A 20,791-nucleotide genomic window follows, 5' to 3' on the forward strand; every position below is an offset into this window, starting at 1 on the left:
GGTTAAAGTATGTATACAAGCCACACACACACTTATATTACAAACGCCCAAATCCCAACTATTCAAACTTACAACTGAATATTAAACATTATTACAAACTTCATAAACTTAAACTATTCCCAAAAGCTGTCAGCTAGCTTAACTCGATCAACCTGGACCCCTAGCTCTCGCACTGGATTGGGGATCCTTGCTACCAACAAGTTCCTTCTTAACTGGAAAAGATCATAAACAATATCGCACAAATGAGCTAACTAGCTCAGCAAGTCACATTGACAAGACTGAGAATAATGATCATCAAGTGAAAAGAGTTAAGGTATCAAGTGAACAATGATTAATGATTTAGAATTGGATATTATATTTTCATTTTAAAAATCAAGGTTAGGCTGCTGATCAACCACGCACTAACCCCGAGCAAGGCATATAGCTCTGCTCTAATTACTGGATCCAAGGCACACATTGGCCTAACTTGACCACCAATCTGGTCTGACCATGAATCTGGTCCACAATTTTATAAAACAATCCAATTATATCAAAATAACAGAATAAATAATGTAAAGCAATTAACAAAATCATAAACAATATTGGATTTCCAATCATGAGAGGGTTTCAATCTTCACAAGGAAATAATATGGCAATTTCAAAGAATGGCTATCAGGTGGTGAAAGAATTGGATAACAAAAGAATCAAAGTTTCAAGGTTATAAGGATTTGGTCTTTCAAAACATAAGGTACAATGGTTTGAATCTGTAAGCAATCTTGATATTTAGTTTGTATGTATTTGTGGAGTAGTATTATATATCCGTGGTTCGTATTTGGGTAATCAACAATCAATGGTTCGGAAAGAATAAGGTTTACGGCTCAAAGATCAATAGCTGGAATCAAGGGTTAGGGTTCAGTGCTTCAAAGCACTTGCAACATAACACAGGACTATCAATTATCTATAATATATCTCGAGAAGGTTCAGAACACTTTCCTGATATTAGCTTGTTATACTTCACTATCTTCCAATCACAATCTCTTATTCCTCGACTACTTGCTTTCCTTTCCTACGCCTTGCCTCTTTTGCTCACATATCATAAGTATCTATCAATACTCAACTCATACGATTCTATTCGGTATACACTTCTATCTACCCTTTGTTTTTACCCAAATCTGATTAACGGATTGAAAGTTACGCTAAAAACAAGTCAACACTGATCACATAGTTCGAAAGTCAACAAACAAGTCACATATAACACATAGCACGTCAAAAAATCAATGAAATTTCATTTATAAGGAGGTCTCGGGTCCTAAACAGTCTTTCGGTTATTTAATATGATTTTTAAAACATTTTTCGGAGTCAAAACAGGTTGTTGGATCAATTTAAAGCAACAAACAGGGTTCGGTTGGCCCAATCTAGCTTCAAAATAATTTTTTAATAATTATCGAGCCTTGAAAACAATTTCAAATAATATTTTAAAGCTCGAAACTATTTTTCAGAATTTTTAAATCATTTAAAAATAATTAAATCCAATTAAATAATTAATTAAAATCAATTAATAAATAATTAAACTAATTAATCAATTAATATTTATATTAATTGATCAATTAATCAATTATTTATTAAATAAATTAATTAATTAAGTAATTTAGATTTATTTTTGAATTAAAAACAAATTTTAGAACTAAAGTAAATAATTTTTGGAATTTTTGAAAATAAAAATCAATTTTAGAAATGAATTTATAAAAGAAATCCAGTTTTTAAAAGATTTTAAAACAAAAATCCAGTTCCTGAAAGTTTCAGAAACTTCCGGGTACCAATTTGTAAATATGCCAAAAAAACTTCTGATTTAGGAGATTTTTGAATTAAAACCAGGTCAAACCGGGTTTAAATCCAGGTCACCAAGAACATAATCGGGTTCTTCAAGAACCCAGATTCCGGTGACCGGAAATCAACTCCGGCGAGCCCCAATTCGGCCAAAAATAGGGTGATTCAACAATATTCAAGTGGGGGTTTTGTTCTAATTCACTCCAGGAGTCCAAATCAAGAAACACATGGTTCAAACGACGTATGTAACTAAAAATTCGGCCAAACCCGAATAAAATCCGGCGACCTCAGCCCAAAAAATGATAAACTCAACTCCGTGCTTATCAGGAATCGTTTGTTATATGTGAATACATGGTTCGATTGCAAATTTGATAAGGAACACAAAGCACCCTTCAAGATCGACTGAAAACCCCTAACAAAGATTCCCCCAAATCGAATTAAAAACATTCAAAGCGATATAAACCCTAATTCTGAAATTCGAAAATCGAACTCAAAATTAAACATGTTATTGAACTCCAAATCAAGAGTATAATATACCAAAATCATCAGGAAGACAAGCTGTATAACATGCAATCATCAAATCATACAAACAATCTCTCGAACAAAAATTCATAATTTTAATTTCAAGAAATTCGAATATAAATAATTAAATCAGAAAATACCTTTGAAATCTGTAGTGAAACTGATGGAAGATTTGGATTCTAGAGTTCAGTAGCTTCGTTTTGAGTATATGCACGCGAAAATCGGATATCGATAACGCCTCCGAATTTGAGTTTGATTACGAAGAACGAAATATAAATATAGTATTTTCTCTGGATTTTACAGGATTTTTACTGTATATTATGATTATCTGTATCAAAAATAGATACTGAACTGGCTATTTATATTTACAGAAAATTAGTATCCCGTTGGATCATTCCTGATATAAAATAGTACGTTTATTTATAAAAACAGATCCAAACGGTACCGATTTTCTGGATAATTGTAAAAATCTGTACAATTTGTACCGCGGTCTTGGTCTCAGCGCCTAGTTACATGTATTACGAGGTGATAATTATAATAGTTTAATAAAAAGATCCCGTTTATCAAATATACGAGTTTTATTGATTTACCGAAATGAATTTTGTATCGAAAATATTGCGCCGGGACCCGCACAGGACCAACCGTACACCGGATCGAAAAAGTCGAAATATGGAAAATGCTCAGAATATTGCAATTAGGTTAGGAAGGAGTTCTCGGAAGAGTTTCGGGTTATAAAAACGTAAAAACGAGTGAAGTCGGCTGGTTCCCGATTATATAAAATAGTTTATAAATACTCCGAAAAAGAATTTATTAAATCCATAAATTTTCTATAAAATCATAAATCATCATAAAAATAAATAGGAAGATATGACAATTATCTATATTTTATTTTAGACATATAAAAATTAAAATACTCAATTTATATTATTTTTAAACATCCAAACACATATATCACTTAACAAATAATTCACAGAATAAATACGGAATATGCATATATTTATTTATTAGCAAAATAATTACACGATATATCCCAGATATTACAAAGCCTGGACATTTATCATCATCAAAAGTAACATTTGTGCTTTCCATAATCTTCATATATACAATCACATAGACTTTGTATGCAGTTCTCTCCAATGAACATCCCAGAAAAACTGCCTCAAAAACTTTAGAGTCAAATTTTCCCATATATTCAGAGTTGTCCTTCAGAACATCGCACTTACTTCCAAACACATGAAGATGCTTCACAATAGGCTTTCTTTTAGACAAGATTGAGTAGGGTGATTTTCCAAGATTTTTGTTAATGAGATATCTGTTTTGAGTATAGCATGCAGTGTTCACAGCTTCTTCCCAAAAACTTGTTGGCAGTTTTGCATCTTGCAACATTGTTCTAGCAGCCTCTACTAGTGTTCTATTATATCTCTCAACAACCTCATTTTGATGAGGTGTTCTCGCAGCTGAAAATTCTTAAAAAATGCCCTTGTCTTTGCATAATTCAGTTAAGTTCCTGAATTCTGTTCCATTATAACTTCTCAATCTTTTCACACAATTCTGATCTTCGGCCTGCTTCTCAATCTTCTTGATGTGTTCAATTATGATGTGTGTAGTCTCATTTTTAGAATGCATAAATTGTACCCATGTATATCTTGAGTAGTCATCCACCATCACAAGTTCATATCTCTTTCTTGAAATTGACAGGACATTAACTGGTCCAAATAAGTCCATGTGCATAAGTTGCAAAGGTGCACTTATAGAATTCACAGTTTTACTCTTGTGATTTGACTTTTTTATTTTTCCCTTTTGACAAGCATCACAGACTTCATCTTGAGCAAACTCCAGGTTAGACATGTCTCTCACTAACTCCTTTTTGACTAAAGTATTGATTGCCTTGAAATTCAAGTGAGATAGCTTCTTATGCCATAGCTTGCTTTGCTCTACAGATGCCTTGGTGTAGAAACAACAAATTTCATCATCATTTGTTGAGTCTAAGTCTGCAACAAATAAGCTTCCCTTCCTTGCTCCTTTCGGAGCAACTTCACCAGTCTTTTTGCTGATAAAAATGCATTCTCCTTTGTCAAATGAGACCTTGAATCCTTTGTCTGTAAATTGACTAACACTAAGGAGATTCACTTCAACACCAGCTACTAGTGCTACATCTTCAGTGACAATATATCCTGAAATCAATTTGCCATATCCCATTGTGAAACCTTTGTTGTTGTCTCCCAAAGTCACTAATGGGTCAGCCTTCTTCCTTTTGCCCTGCACACAATGAGAATTAAGTGTGTTTATCAACCCAAGCAGTGTTGGGTACTTTCTTCTTGTTAACAGAATGAGCAGAACTAGAATGAGTTGTTTCAGAAAGATTAATGTTCATGGACTGTTGTGCATTCTCCCTTTTTGATACAGACCCAACATTTACTTCTTTGAGGTCTACTCGCAGCTTGTGGCAACTTTTCATCACTTTCAAGTTGCAAGGGATGTAATTAAACTTGTCACAGAATGAGTAGGGATCATTTGCATTTGCTTCATTGTACTTTCATGCTCCTTCTACTGGCTTGTTAACAACCTTTTTACAAAGGTGAGTTAAATAATTTACTGAGCCATATTTTTGAAACTGTTTCCTTAGAGCATCTGCAACAAATGCAAAGTTGTTGCTTTTGTTTGTCCCAATCTTCCCATTTCTATTCTTCTTCTTCTTTCTTACATCTTCAGTCTTTACTTCCTTGACAGGTGTCTTGGAATATTGGTTGACCATGGGCTTCTTTTCAACTTTGGAAGTTGGAGTTATTTTTGTATTTTTCTTTTCATTGTCTTCATCAGCAATTTCTTGCTTTATGATCAACTCTTCTTTACTGAAATCTACTTCACATGCCTTGAACATAGGTAAACCAACCTTTCTTAGCATAGCTGGGACATCTCATTTTCAGTTTCTTTTCCTTTACCACCAGTTCAACTTTCTTGTTGCTATTCAAAGCATCATAATCAAGACTAATAGCTATGTTAGAACATGGATTGTTCTTCTCATGGTACTGACCAACCAACTCAGATGCATTTCTGAAAGACTTCAACTTTACTTCATTCTTTTCCAGCTTCTCCCTCAACACAACTTCAATTTCACCAGCACACTTCAGCTTATTTTTCAGATATTCATTTTCTTGCTTGACTGACTCAAGCTCCACAAACAGTAGATCCAACTTTTGCTTCTCACTCTCAAGTTTCTCATTTTCTTTTGTTAGCCTACTGACTTCCTCAGTAGCTGCTACCAAGGTCGTGTGTATCATCTTTTCCATAGTCTCCTTATATTGACTAGCATTTAAATCAATAGTGGTTAGAGTTGGTACCTTTGATTTTGAAGTGGATGCTTCTCCATGCTCAACGGCCATTAGTGCATAGTTTCCAACTTCTTCATCCTCATCATCATTATCAGTGGCATCCCAACTCTTTCCTTCTACAATATAGGCTTTTCCAGAATGTTTCTTCAAGAGAGCTTCATACTTTACTTTCAGTTCCAAGTAAGCCTTATCCTTCTTCACCTTTTTGGGCTTTCTGCATTCAGTAGCAAAGTGACCCAACTCATCACAATTGAAGCACCTTATCTTTGATATGTCCACAGATCCAATTTTGTAGCCACCTTTGCTAGCTGAATTGTACTGAGCTTTTGGTTTCCAATTGTTGCTGTTGGAAGATTGTCCCTTGTTTTTGAAAAACCTTAGCTTCTTGACTCTTATTTTGGAAAATTTTCTAGCCAAGTAAGCCATGGATTGATCCATTTCATCTAGTTCATCCAGGGTGTAATATTCATCTTCCTCCAGCTCTAATCCAACTTGCTTCTAAGGTCCTTTGTTCTTTTTTTCCATAGCTTGAATAACTGGAACTTGATAATCTTGCTCATCTTTACTTTCTTCTCTGTCATTTACAATCAAAGAACTGGAACCATCAACAACATGTCCATGATGTGCTTTCAATGACTTTCTTTGCAGCATTTCAAGTTCATAAGTTTTCAATATTCCATATAGAACTTCCAAAGTCATTCTTCTTATATCTCTTCCTTCTCTTATGGCTGATTATTTATGTTCAATATGGACGGGAAGAGCTAGTAGAAACTTTAAATTCACCTCCTCGGCTTCATAATATTTATCATGTAGGTGTAAGTCATTTCACTACAAGAAAAAAGTCCATAGACATCGCTTTTTGGCCGATGTCTATGATGTTTCCCCACCGATGTTGATGTCGGTGATGTCTATTCTAGACATCGGTGAATACCTGATGTCTATACTCGACTAGACATCGATTTTAGTTAAAAAAACAGATGTCTATGTGTTGATTATTTACATAAAATGCTATAAATAAATTATTTAATAACTAAATTACACCAAATTAAATATGTTAAACATATCATGAGCTATGTTTTTTTTCACAAAACATCGATTTTAGTGAAAAACACTGATGTCTATGTGATGATTTTTTACAAAAAAATGCTATAACAAAAATATTTAATAACTAAATTACACCTATTAAAACATATTAAACATATAGTAAGCTATGTTTTTTTATAAAAACATCGATAATTTTGACATAGGTGATGTAAAATGACATATTAAACATATGTTTCTTTAATGAAAGGTGATGTCTAATTTAGCGTATAGACATCAGTGTTTTTTAGAATGAAGTGATGTCTATGTATCATTTAGACTTGAACATGTTAGTCTTTGACATCAGTTGTTTGTCTGAAACTGATGTACATTGTGTTTTTTGACATCAGTTTTGTTTGGTTAAAAGTGATGTTTATAATGTTACTTGACATTAGTTTTTTCTTAAACAAAGTGATTTCTATGTTTCATTTAGACTTGAACCTGGATTTCTTTAACATCAGTTTTTTACCTTAAAGTGATGTACATTATCTTTTTTGACATCAGCTTTTCTTAATTGAAAGTGATGTGTAAGAAGTTTATAGACCAAAGTGTGTAAAGTTTTACATTACTAATTTTCTAAAAAAGCGATGTACTCGTTACTAATAGACATTTGTTATAAATAAAACCGATGTCCTTTACTACATAACCAAAACTAAAACATTGGAATAACAAGCATCCACACAAATCCAACCAGTCAATCATTCATACATTTAACCATTCAATCATCCAAAAACCACCAACACCAACCCCATCATCTGCATTAATCATCCAAAAATCACCAACACCAACCCCATCATCTGCATCAATCATTCAAAAACTACAGAATCTACATTACCAAATGTACAACCCCCAGAATTTGCAAACCTATACACCAACCCCAGCATTCATACACTTACATTCTTACTATACCGAACCGTCTAAATTACCAAATGTACGACTACACAAAAGAAAAGACCTTGAGTACAAGAATTAATCAGATATGCTCTTGGATGAACTGCAGGGCCTCAATGCAAAATTCATCTAGCTGTTCAATGCTGTAACACGATCGAGTCTTAGCCAACCACTACAAATTCCAAATAAACAAAATTCAGTACATGAATGAAAAGTAACCATATCGAAAAGTAACCATATCTCAGTATATAGCAAACTGGAAGCGTCAAAGTAATACCTTTTTAGCAAAATTCAACTTGTCATCATCGATAATTTCTTTCATGTATCGCATTATTACATACACACATTCAATCCCACCGGGTTGTTTGGGAGATCCCTATTTCATTAATTAAAAGACAAATCAGGCATGTCAAATAAATCATATATATTAAGCACAAATATTAGGTACTCGATCTATTGTACTTACACTAAGAAACTTTGCCTTGGCCATCTTGTTGCCCCTACCGGTTTCAGAGTTGTAACTTTTTAAAGCCCTGCATAAAAAACATAAAATCTCATACAATGTACAGAAATGAACATGCAATTATACCAAACTATTACGTTAATAAAAATTTACCTTGATAACGCCTTTTGTAGTTCTGGAAATTATGTCGGGTGAGGTAGTGGATTCAGAATATATATTTCCCCTTCCCAGATAACGACCAAAATCCAATGCATACTATTTTCACAAAAAAAATAAAGACACATATGACACATCACATAGAAGTTTGTACTGTACTATCCATGTTTTTAATTTTCAGTATTACAATAAGTACTTACTTTTGATTATGCGGAAGAAAGAATAGGCGATCCGGGTTACCCTCTCTCAACCGATTTAAAATGTATGCTTCAAAATCAGCATTCACGTGATATGTGGATCCGGGATCAATAAAAGCAAATGTCTCTGCCAGTTCTGGTATTTCACTATTCTCAGAATGCAAGTGCCTATCGAAAGAGTGCTGATATTAAAATGCAAGTTCTGGAAAATTACAAACATTAAAAAGAAATGATCATTAAAAAGAAAAAAGGTAACTTACGCCATGTAACTTGTAACTACTGTTTGGCCCAGTATTTCAAACTCCAATAAGGACACAACATTTTCATGCAATAAATAAATTGTTTTTTCATGTCCAAACACATCCGGCTCACATCGAACCTGGATACTGACCCCGGTAGTTTTCATCCAAGTTGTTGCATGTTTATACAACCGGTTAAAGCCCTTTGGCACTTTCACACCTGGCTTTGCTTGAAAGAATTGTGCCTTCAAATCCTACAACCCGTCATTCTTTTTTATTTTTTCAGCACTTGTTCGGGGCCTTTCTTTTTTCTGCACCTGATGATAATATAAAACCAAAATAAAATGTACATACCACTTAATTTTTAATATCTTGAAATGAACAATTTAATTTCAAAATTCAGACAATATTATACATATATATTATTTATCATACCGCAATATTTGTGTAGCTAATTAATTCCTCAGGCCATGCCAAAAAAGATCCTAGAGCATCGCGGACAGTCATCATATCATCACCATGCGTCTCAGCTGGAAGCAAGGCATCTGGTTTTATGAGGCCATCAACGGAGACACATTGATGTCCAATTGGTATATCAACTCCATGTACCAAATCAGTTAAATTATCCTCGCGAGGATATACCATACCAAATGCAACCTTATTCTCTAGTCTCTCGACAGATAGCTGACAAGATCGTTGGGCCTATAATATTTAAATAAACAATATTAAAAAAATTAAGGTAACAATGATTTACCTTAGTAAGATAAATCACAAGGTTGCTCACAAAATTAAAATAACTTACGTAACTTCCAGGAGGTGAAGGCCTAGCTGGGCCATCTGTAAAAACACAATCATCATCTTCATATACCTACACAACTCCTCTTGCAGATGATGGATTTGACTTCATTTCTTTATTCTTTTACGGATCGCAACTTGCCTTTTCAGACGGCATTGGAGAGTGAAAAGTACCTCCACTTTCGAACACTGACTTCAAGCGATTAATCTCTGCCTTGAGAGCTTGCGTCTTTTTTTCAAGCAATTCATCCCTTTGTCGATCACGGGCCATCAACTCTGCCTTTGTGCTTCGAAGCTTAGGCTCTCTCGGCAAATTAAAGTATTGCTTTGGAGTGATGTACCCTCCAACAGCCCGAACCCTCCCAGAATGCTCACGACTCTCCAAAGCCGTTGTCAGAACATCTTCAGCACCAGAAAACTGAATCTCACCCTTCTTCTTCTTTTTCCAGCAATGCGTTCTGTTAACATGAAAATAAATTAAAAGAAAATAAATTAAAAGAAAATAAATTAACCAAAATGGAGTTAACTAGTTCTCAGTAAAAGATAAATTATAATTATTTCGCATAATTGTAATCAGTGGCCATATAATGCGTCCTAAATTGTAAAATGTATGATTAAAGACCAATTAACTATACCTATTTAAATTACACAAGCTTGCTAAATCAACCATGAAAAAAAATACAAAACATTGACAGGGGTCCTATTTATACTAATTCGCCTACTTTACTGATTTATGTCATCCTAATTTTACTGATTCGCCTACTTTAATGTAATTAATGCGATAGAATATAACAGTAAAATGATATAATTACCATTACTGCACTAATTCAGGTATGGCCTTTTTTAATTGACAGTGGTTATTTAAATAATTTAATAAAAATTAAAACTTACAATTTTATCGCATACAACAGCCAAATCTTCATCGACCTCTTCGACCTCTTGATCGTTTTTTCGCTTACGAGCCTTTTGCCAAAAAATCGCTCTATCCGGTTCTTCTCCCGGATTCTACCTTCCTTTTTTATCTGTTACAAATAAAATTAAATAAAGTAATACAAATAACTCTAGGGCTAAAAAATATAGGACTCTAATTTATTATGGATTGACCTATTTTAAATTAAATACACATTCTTTTCGACGTGCATGACATCTAAACAATGTCGAACATGGTGAAACTGCCAATACCCTAACTCAAAAAAAAACTGACTATTTTTTCCATGGAGACTCCACCTTTTTTGGCTTCCCCCCCCCCAAAACTGAACCTAAGTTGCTGTTGTTGCCCCAACACTTGCTCTCCGCTAAGTGGTTCAGGTGCACAACCAAATTCTTATTCTCCATTAAAAGCTGTCCTTTGCCTCCTATACGGATGATAAAGATCTAAATACCGATGATGTCCTTGGTAGCTCATTTTTCAACTATGACTTAAATATTTAGCCACGGTCTGATCACCTCATACTGAACAGGCCCTATAACCCTTGTTAACGCACCCCGACAAATTTTCATATCCCGGGAAGTCATTTATTATCCACATCAAGATTGCCTTTAGAGTGAAAAAGGATTTGGTTTGGGCATCGTACACGTTTGGTTCACCTTCCTCCCATAATTTTTTTAAATCTTCGATCAGTGGCTAGAGATATACGTCAATATCATTACCAGGCTCTTGTGGGCCAGAAATTAATGTTGTTGACATCATAAACTTCCTCTTCATGCATAACCATGGAGGAAGATTATACGTTACTAACATAACTGGCTAGCAGCTGTACCGATTATTTAATCCATTTTTGTGTGGATTTATACCATCGGCCGCTAATCCTAAATGTATATTTTTTGCCTCGCTACCAAACTCAGGCCACCTACAATCTACATTTCTCCAAGAAGGAGAATCAGAGGGGTGACGCATCTTTCCATCTTTGGGTCGATTATTTGCATGCCAACTCATTAATTCAGTAGTAGACGAAGATTTAAACATTCTTTTAAATCTGGGGATTATCGAAAAATACCACATAACCGTAGCTGGCATATTTACCCTAACTTGACCATCTTTCCCAACTTTCCAGCGAGAGAGATGGCATTTGGGACACTCAGAAGAAGACTCGAGAACTGGACCCCTGTATAATACGCTGTCATTTGGACAAATGTGGGATTTAATATACTCGAGGCCTAAATCAGTCAAGGTTTTCTTGGCTTCATACATATTAGACGGAAGCAAATTATCTTTCGGAAGAATTGATCCAATTGATTGAAGCAGATCAGTAAAAGCTTTATCGGAAACTCCAAACCTAGCCTTCCAATTATGTAATTTTAAGACCGACTCTAGTTTAGTACACTCACTTCCCTCAAACAGAGGTTATTCCGCATCGGCAACAAACCTCTTAAAGTTATCTGACTCTTTATCGCAATCTTCCCTACTATAGGCTGCTTCACACACGTTAAATGTTTCTGAAATTGGTATGGGCTTCGAGGGAGGACAAGTACTACCAACAGATGACCTAGTACTATTAACATGGTTTTCTCCATGCCAAATCCAATCAGAATATCCTAAACTAAACCCTGATTCATAAAGATGACCTCTGATTATATTCACAGAAAACTTTTTGAAGTTGGAGCAGTGTGCACAAGGACAAGGAATTTTCTTGGGGTTTTTAGCATTTTCCTCAGCAAATATCAAGAAGTTCTCAACACCAATTTCATACTGTAGAGAATCCCTATCGGCTTTTATCCAAGACTTACCCATTTAAAACCACCTGGTATGTCACTAAAAAATTCAGTATAAGGCTTATATTTATTTTATAAGTCTAATATTTATTTTATAAGTCTAACTGGATTTTAAGAATGACAACCACACATAGGGCAGACTATAAACGGCATAAGAAAACTGAGAATTCATATTATACATAATGCATATTATACATTTTAATATTATACATTTTATTATAATATGAATCGTTTTGTAATGCATTACGTAATTCATATTATAAATTTAATTATAGTACTAGTACTATATATTAACTAGTCATTTAATACTTAATGTATAATCACTATATAATTAAATATAATTAATCATAGTATAATAGTCAGATCACGAATACAGATTATCAAATTATAAATGTACTATTTTCAACTAAACACTTGCATACACAATGACTAAATTAAGAACACGAAACTGAGATTTCACACCACACACTTGCATACAAAATTCAGAACACGACTATATTTAGATATAACATACTAATACCAAAATGAATTCTTCTGCACATAATTGCAAAGAAAACAAAACTGAGATTTCATATTATACATAATGCATATTGTACACAGCACATAGATCAACATAAGAACCAACCACATAGCACATAGACAAAAAAAACTAACAAAACAAATCAAATGTATAAGTGTACAAAACAGAGTTGAAAAAGAAAACTCACCGAAGATCGAAAAATCAAATAGCACTAATGTCCTGCAAAAACAAATCACAACATTACAAACAAATGAAAACCTAATTTACAAAAATTAAAAAAAAACAAACAAAAATACAAATGTACAACCAAAAAGACCCAAATTACCTAAAGCTTTAAATCTTTTTCTCAGATTAGGTCCTGTATACAACAAGAAGAAAAGTATTAGCAACAAGTATAGACACTAAATTAATAAAAAAATAAGGGTTTCGAATTAGAAAAAACCCCAATTTACAAAATTAGGGTTTTGAATTAAAAAATCCTCAACTTTTAAAACTGGTCTTCATGCAGAGAAGACCAGTTCGATTCAAGTAGATACAACACTTACCGAAATAGAGATGTTAACTGAAAGAGGCTTAATGGAGAGATTGAGGGCGGAGAGATGTTCAGAGAGAGAGAGAGAGAGAGAGGTTCCAGAGACAGGTTTGAGAGAGAGAGAGATGAGAGAGAGAGAGAAATATTGTGATGGTGAGATGATGGTCGGAGTTCAGAGAGATTGTGAGGGGAGAGAGGTTCGATCGAGAGAGAGAGGTTCGAGGGAGAGAGAGGGGTTCGAGAGAGAGAGAGAGAACAATTTTCTTTTTTTTTTTCAGTTTTTAGTTTTTAGTTTTTAGTTTTTTGTTTTGATTTTGTGTCTGAAGATTGATTTGGGGGGAACCAAAATTTGGTTAAGGGGGGAGAATTTTGGGATTGGGGGGGAATTTAGAACTAAAACTGAATGAAAATTTGACTAAGGGGGGAAAGAAAAGGTGGGTATGAAATTATTATTTTTTTGGTGAATTTTAGAGATCGGTTTAATTATAACCGATGTCTACAAAGAACAAAGACATCACAAAAACACGGTGTGATGTCAATACTTCTTCTAACATCAGTGGCAAAGTTAACCGATGTCTAATGTGTGATGTATATTGACATTATTCTTGTAGTGTTTATCAATTTATTAAACCTTTCAAAAAATTAAGTAATTCTTTCTTTTGGTTTAGCCATAAACCTCTCATACTGAGAAACCAGAATCCTCCTTTGGTTTGACCTAACTTACTCTGTTCCTTCACACATGATCTCTATCTTCTCCCAGATCTATTTGGTTGTGTCACAGTTGACAATGTTATTGTACATTTCATTGTCAAGTGACTCTATTAAAATTAGCTGCAAGCCACTATCCAGGGAGACTTTTTCTTTTTCAGGTTCAGTATATTCTGAAGGATCTTTAGGAGCACAATGTGCTGGAATAACCATGCCTCCATGTGTAGATTTCTCAACTCTTACCATGGGGGTGAAAGGCCCATTCTTGAGGATATGAATAATAATGGGTTGGCCATTCTTATGAACAACATCATTTTCTTTTTTTAAATATGTAGTTAGATCTGTCAAATGTAGGGATTTTGATACTGCTGAGCTTCTGTGTATTCACTCTTCCAAGATCTTTAATCTGTTTGCTTTCAGATTTTGCTCTGATACCACTTGTTAGGTAATAAATACAACACAGGGGGTGAATGTGTTTTAGATTATTTTTAAGCTTTTTGAACTGTTATGGATGTGGTGAACAAAGTAATCTAACTTGTAGAGATAAAGTGTTTTAACAGAAATAATAAAACATGCACATGAACACACTATCTTCAAAACACACTTAATTTTATACTAAAATCAAGTATGTCTTGCTACAAATTTTTGGATTCTTTGTTGATAAAGAACTCAGCTTCTTTCTTGAGAGAGTTACAAGATTTTTAGATCTATTTGTTATAACTAAGACAAAGCATCCAGTGTTTACTTTATAGAACAGTAAACATATGTTTCACATAGCATGCAATAGCATGTACTAAACCCTACTTTAAGTTAATTAAAACTTTCTATTTCTGGTTTAGTGTATCTTTGCAAATCGTACATGTCTGTGACTTTACTTTGTCAGTTAATCTTATCCTTTGATCTTGTACTCTTCAAGCTACTTTTTGTAGACTTTTCAAATCAGTGATTGATTTGTTTGTTGATTAATAATCTTGGATATTTAACCGGTCTGTATTTTGTACTTTGAGTTTCATATCGGGATCTCTAGTTTGTTATATAGAGAACTCGATATCTCAATAAGTATAATGGCTTATCGAGATCTCTTATTAATTTATAGTTTTTTTGACTTATCAAAGTCTCTGAGTTCTCTATAAGAGAATTTGGCTTGTCGAGATTTCTGAATTTCTGCATTAGAAAAGACTTTTCGATATCTCTGAGATCTTTATAGGCATATTGACTTATCGATATCTCTGAGATCTCTAATGAGAATTTGAGTTGTCCATATCTCTAATCTTTACATCTTCAATTTGACTTGTCAATATCTCTGAGTTCTTTATTGCAGAAATGACTTGTCGATATCTCCAATCTTCATATCTTCATTTGACTTGTCGATATCTGTGAGACTTCTTTATAAGCTATTTTTGACTTGTCGATAAGTCATTCTGGAGTTCTCGAATGACTTCTCTATAAGACTTAATTTGTGACTTGTAGATTTCTTGACTTAGAATGTTTTTCTCAAAACAGATTTATTCAACTCCAAGCTTCTTCACATTGTCTCTGAGGCATGATCTTCATGATCTTCTTCCAGAGTTTATTCTTAGGATTGAGACTATTTACAGGAAAAATACTCCAGTCTAATTTATTTACACTTTTACAGACTTAAGTGATACAATATAAAATGCAAACTTAGATTAACATACAGCTTACTTAGGGCTGTCAATTTGACTTAGTCTTGTTATATTACAAGCATGTCTTGTATAACAGCTTCGAAGACCCAATCCAAAGACCCAATAACCTGAAATACAAAGATATAGTTTATAATACAAAAATTACGGTGTCAAAACTGGGAAAGAGTAACAAATTTGAGCGAATTTACCACTTAATCTGAGTAAGAGTAGAAACCCTAATTTAAAGAACCCTAATCCCCTGTAAAATAAAAAACTTCAAAAGTTAGTAAGTCATAATCGAAGAAAGTGTGTTTATTCAATTACCCGATCTTCAATCAAATATTTGATTCTTTAATGAGAGAGAGAGTTTGTTGAGCCCAATAGTTTGAGAATGATAGAGTTGAGCAGTCGAGAGCTTGGGTTTGTATATTTGTCTAAGTCTAGAGTTTGGGGGATTTAGTCAGTGGTTTTTATTTAGAGGAAAAATATCGCACTTTTTGGGTCTTTGTTTTGTTTCATCAAATTTATATTATTCCTTTTTAATTTTACTTTCAATTAATTAAATTATTAATTATATTATTTATATATGTTATTTAAATATCTTGAGGTATGAAAAATAATTCAAATATAATATTATTTGTTTATGAAACAAATTATAAAAAATTGTATAAATTTAATAATATTGTATATGATATATATTGTTATGAATAATTCATGATATAATTTTGATTCTAATTTTTTGATAACATTCACTTTAATTATTTTTAAAAAAATAAAAGGTAGCCAATGTAACAGCAGGTATCGGTGCTACATGTTGTGCAACATCATCACTCCCATTCAACACAAGCTTTGCGCCTATTGTAATACTAAATGATTAGTGCTACAATAGAATAAAAAATTCCTACCTACTGCAACGAAATGTTTGTAACGCTTTTCAAAAAGCATTCAATCAGGCCACTTATGGCGTAATGTCTTGTTTGGGAGTAATACTTTTACTAGATTTTTTTATTCCTGTCATCCATGATGATTTTTTTTGTATGACTAAATTGATATATCTTAACATCCGTATAGTTAAATCGTCCAACAAATCATTTTAAAAAATTATCTGTTTAATCAGGAATGAATCTCGTGTTTGGGAATAATACTTTAATATACTAGATTTTTCTATTTCTGTCATGCAAGATAAATTTGAAATTTTTGATCATTTTTTGTATCACTAAAATCGATATATCTTAACATCTGCACGGTTGGATCGTCCAAAAAATCGTTTAAAATAATTATATGGTAATCATGAATGAATCTCGTGTTTGGGAATAATAATTTTACTAGATTTTTCTATTCATGTCATGCAAGATGAATTTGAAATTTTTTATTAATTTTTTTATATCACTAAAATTGATATATCTTAATATCCGTACAGTTGGATCATCCAAAAAATCATTCAAAAAATTTATCCGGTTAACCAGGAATGAATCTCGTATTTGGGAGTAGTAGTTTTTCTAGATTCTTCTAATCCTTTCATGCAAGATGAATCTTATTTTTTCTAAAAAGAATATTGTAAGACTAAAATAGATATATCTTGACATCCATACAGTTGGATCGTCCAAAAATCGTTTTAAAAATTATTATCCGGTTAATCGGAAATAAATCTCGTGTTAGCGAGTAGTACTTTTATTAGATTTTTCTATTCATGTCATGCAAAATGACTTTGAAAATTTTTAATAATTTTTTTATATGACTGAAATCTATATATCTTAACATCCGTACGGTTGGATTATCCAAATAATCGTTCAAAAAATTTATCGGATTAATCAGGAATGAATCTCGTATTTAGGAGTAGTTGTTTACTAGATTTTTTTATTCCTGTAATGCAACATGAATTTGAAACTTTTTAGTAATTTTTTTGTATCACTAAAATTGATATATCTTAACATCCCTATGGTTGCATCTTCCAAAAAATCGTTTAAAAATTTATCTAGTTAATCGGGAATGAATCTCGTGTTTGGGAGTAGTAGTTTTACTAGATTTTTCTAATCCTATCATGCAAGATGAATTTGAAATTTTTTAACAATTTTGTTGTATGAATAAAATCGATATATTTTAACATTCGTACGGTTGGATCATCCAAAAACCGTATTGAAATTATTATATGGTTAATTGAGAATGAATCTCGTGTTTGAGGTAGTATTTTTACTAGATTTTTCAGTTCCTCTCAAGCAAGATGATTTTTTAATTTTTTTAATTTTTTTGGTATAACTAAAATGGATATATCTTGACAGCTATACGGTTGGATCATCCAAAAAATTATTTTAAAAAATTTTCTGGTTAATCTGGAATGAATCTCGTATTGGCAAGTAATACTTTTACTAGATTTTTTCTATTTCATTCAATATGACTTTAAAAAAATTTTAAAATTTTTTATGACTTAAATTGATATATCTTAACATCCATAAGTTGGATCATCCAAAAAATTGTTTAAACAATTATCTGGTTAATCAAGAATGAATCTCGTGTTTGCGAGTAGTATTTTTACTAGATTTTTCTATTCCTTTCATGAAAGATAAATTTAAAATTTTATAAAAAATAATTGTTCGACTAAAATTGATATATCTTAACATCTTTACGGTTGGATCGTCCAAAAAATTCTTCAAAAAAATTATCTAATTAACTGGGAATGAATCTCGTATTTGGGAGTAGTACTTTAACTAGATTCTTCGATTCCTCTCATGCAAGATGAATTTGATTTTTTTTTAAAAAAATTGTATGACTAAAATGGATTCATCTTAACACTCGTATGGTTGGATCATCCAAACAATCGTTTAAAAAAACTATCCAGTTAATCGGGAATGAATCTCGTGGGTGCGGGTAGTACTTTTACTAGATTTTTTCTATTCATGTCAAGCAATATGACTTTAAAATTGTTTAATAAAATTTATGACTAAATTGATATATCTTAACATCTATATGTTTGGATCATCCAAAAAATTGTTGACAAACAATTATCTGGTTAATCGGGAATGAACTCGTGTTTGCGAGTAGTACTTTTACTATATTCTTCTATTCCTTTCATGCAAGCTGAATTTGATTTTTTTTAATTTTTTTGTATGACCAAATTTTATATATATTAACATCCATACGGTTGGATCGTCTAAAAAATTATTTAAAAACTTTATCTGGTTAATTGGGAATGAATCTCGTATTTAGGAGTAGTATTTTTACTAGATTCTTATATTCCTTTCATGCAAGATGAATTTGAAAATTTTTAACAATTTTTTTGTATGACTAAAATCGATATATCTTATTTTTGATAATCACAATCGCGGGACACCTGTTATGTTATGAAAATATTTTCTCTCCAAAGTTTTATGATTTTATTATCTTAAAATATGTGAAGGTATGCCAACCAAGTTGAAGTTGTAATGAGTTAACCTTGCCAAGTTAAAGTAAGACTTTTTAATGGAATTACCACAAATGACAGTGAATTACAATGCGATTAAAATATCAGTGGCATGTAAAGAAGCCAGCTTGTTCTTTTCACGCTCTCTCTCTCTCTCTCTCAACGAAAGTCATTTGGTTAAAAAGTTGGTCAAGTTTATGAGGAAACAATAATGTGGCGTGAAAATCAAGTTGCGATTGTGTCTGATAAGAAATCTAATTTTTTTTGAGATTTGAGAAAAGTAGTGTACATAGCATTGGAAAGTTGGAAAGAAGGATCTTAGCTTGTTCTTCGGCTGATTTCGAGGATGGAATCCTTATAAGGTGGTAGATTGTCATATCCCATATTTATAAAATGTATCTTTTGGGATGCCCTATAATAACAGTATGGCTATGGGATACCAGTATTGTTTCGGGACTGATCATCAGGAACGTCATAGTGTAAAATTGTTTCCAATATAAATTGTTGTTGATAATCATAAATAAATGATTTATCCGTGTTTTCAAACTTATAATTCATAACATTATATAGTACGTATGATTCATATTTTTTTTATTATTGTCTTGTATTGTCTATTTAGGATATTACCGCGGATACTATTTTTACCCGTTCTGATTTCTTATTGGAATTAAATGGTTATTGAAGCCCCTGCTGCTCAATAATCAAAAATTCTGATAGAAATGTGTTGTAGAATCTCCAAAAGATTTTGATACTATTGAGGATACAAATATTGAATTCCTAGATCGTTTATTCGCTTCAAAGAAAATTATTGTTATAAGTGTTTTGCACGTTAGTAGAAATCAGTTTTATTTGAAAAACACATTACTATTTTAAATACTATCAAATTATGCTTTAAAATACTTGCTGAGTATTCTCTCCCTCATACTTGCATGTTTTAACTTTAACCTTCAAGTGAGAAGTAGAATGACGAGGTTTAGCCGTGTTGAAAGAAAAGAGAAAGATGTGTGATGAAGATAGTTATTTCAGGATATGCGAAATAGATTAAATTTTATTTTATACAGTTATATTCTAATTATATTAGTTATTTTATTGTATAGTTTAGCCTAATATATTTTATTTGAAAGTTATATTAGTGGTTCAAGTTTTAAGCTTGGAAATTATTGAAAAGAGGTTTTTGAAGAAATATTTTTTTTTGTAGAAATTTAGAAATATTGTTTCTAGCACTATAATCTAAAAGATCTTGGTCTAGTTTGGGGTTGATATGATGTATTTTAATTCTTGAGTAGTTGCTGAAGAATGCTTGTGATTAAACATGTTGTTTTATTTTGAGATTGCAGCATGACGACCAAATTCTCTGGCCCCGGATTTGGGGGCGTTATACCAAATATTAATACCAATAAAATATATTGTATATGTCTGAAAATTGTGTAATGCTATGATATTGATAGGGTATGAAGAAGATTATTGAGGTTGATGACAAATAACAATATTTTTGTAATAACTAAATTATAGATATATTGCCACTTATTTAAAATAAGAGAAAATAACCGATATACCCATTTTTGGGTACACCTTGACCCAGTAAACATGTTGTCAATTTGTTGGACCAAAATAGCCACCTAATGTGCTAACCACAATAGCGTATTTATTTTATATTAATATAAGGAGTGATATGTGTGACGTCCCTCAAATCCGGGGACTGGATTTGACGTCATCGTATGAAAACCACATTTTAAAACAATTTTGGAAACCTGTATTTTTGAAAAGATAATAAAAATCAAAGAATTTAAAACCT

The sequence above is a fragment of the Apium graveolens genome, chromosome 5 (genome assembly GCF_009905375.1).
Source record: "Apium graveolens cultivar Ventura chromosome 5, ASM990537v1, whole genome shotgun sequence".
NCBI lineage: Eukaryota > Viridiplantae > Streptophyta > Magnoliopsida > Apiales > Apiaceae > Apium > Apium graveolens.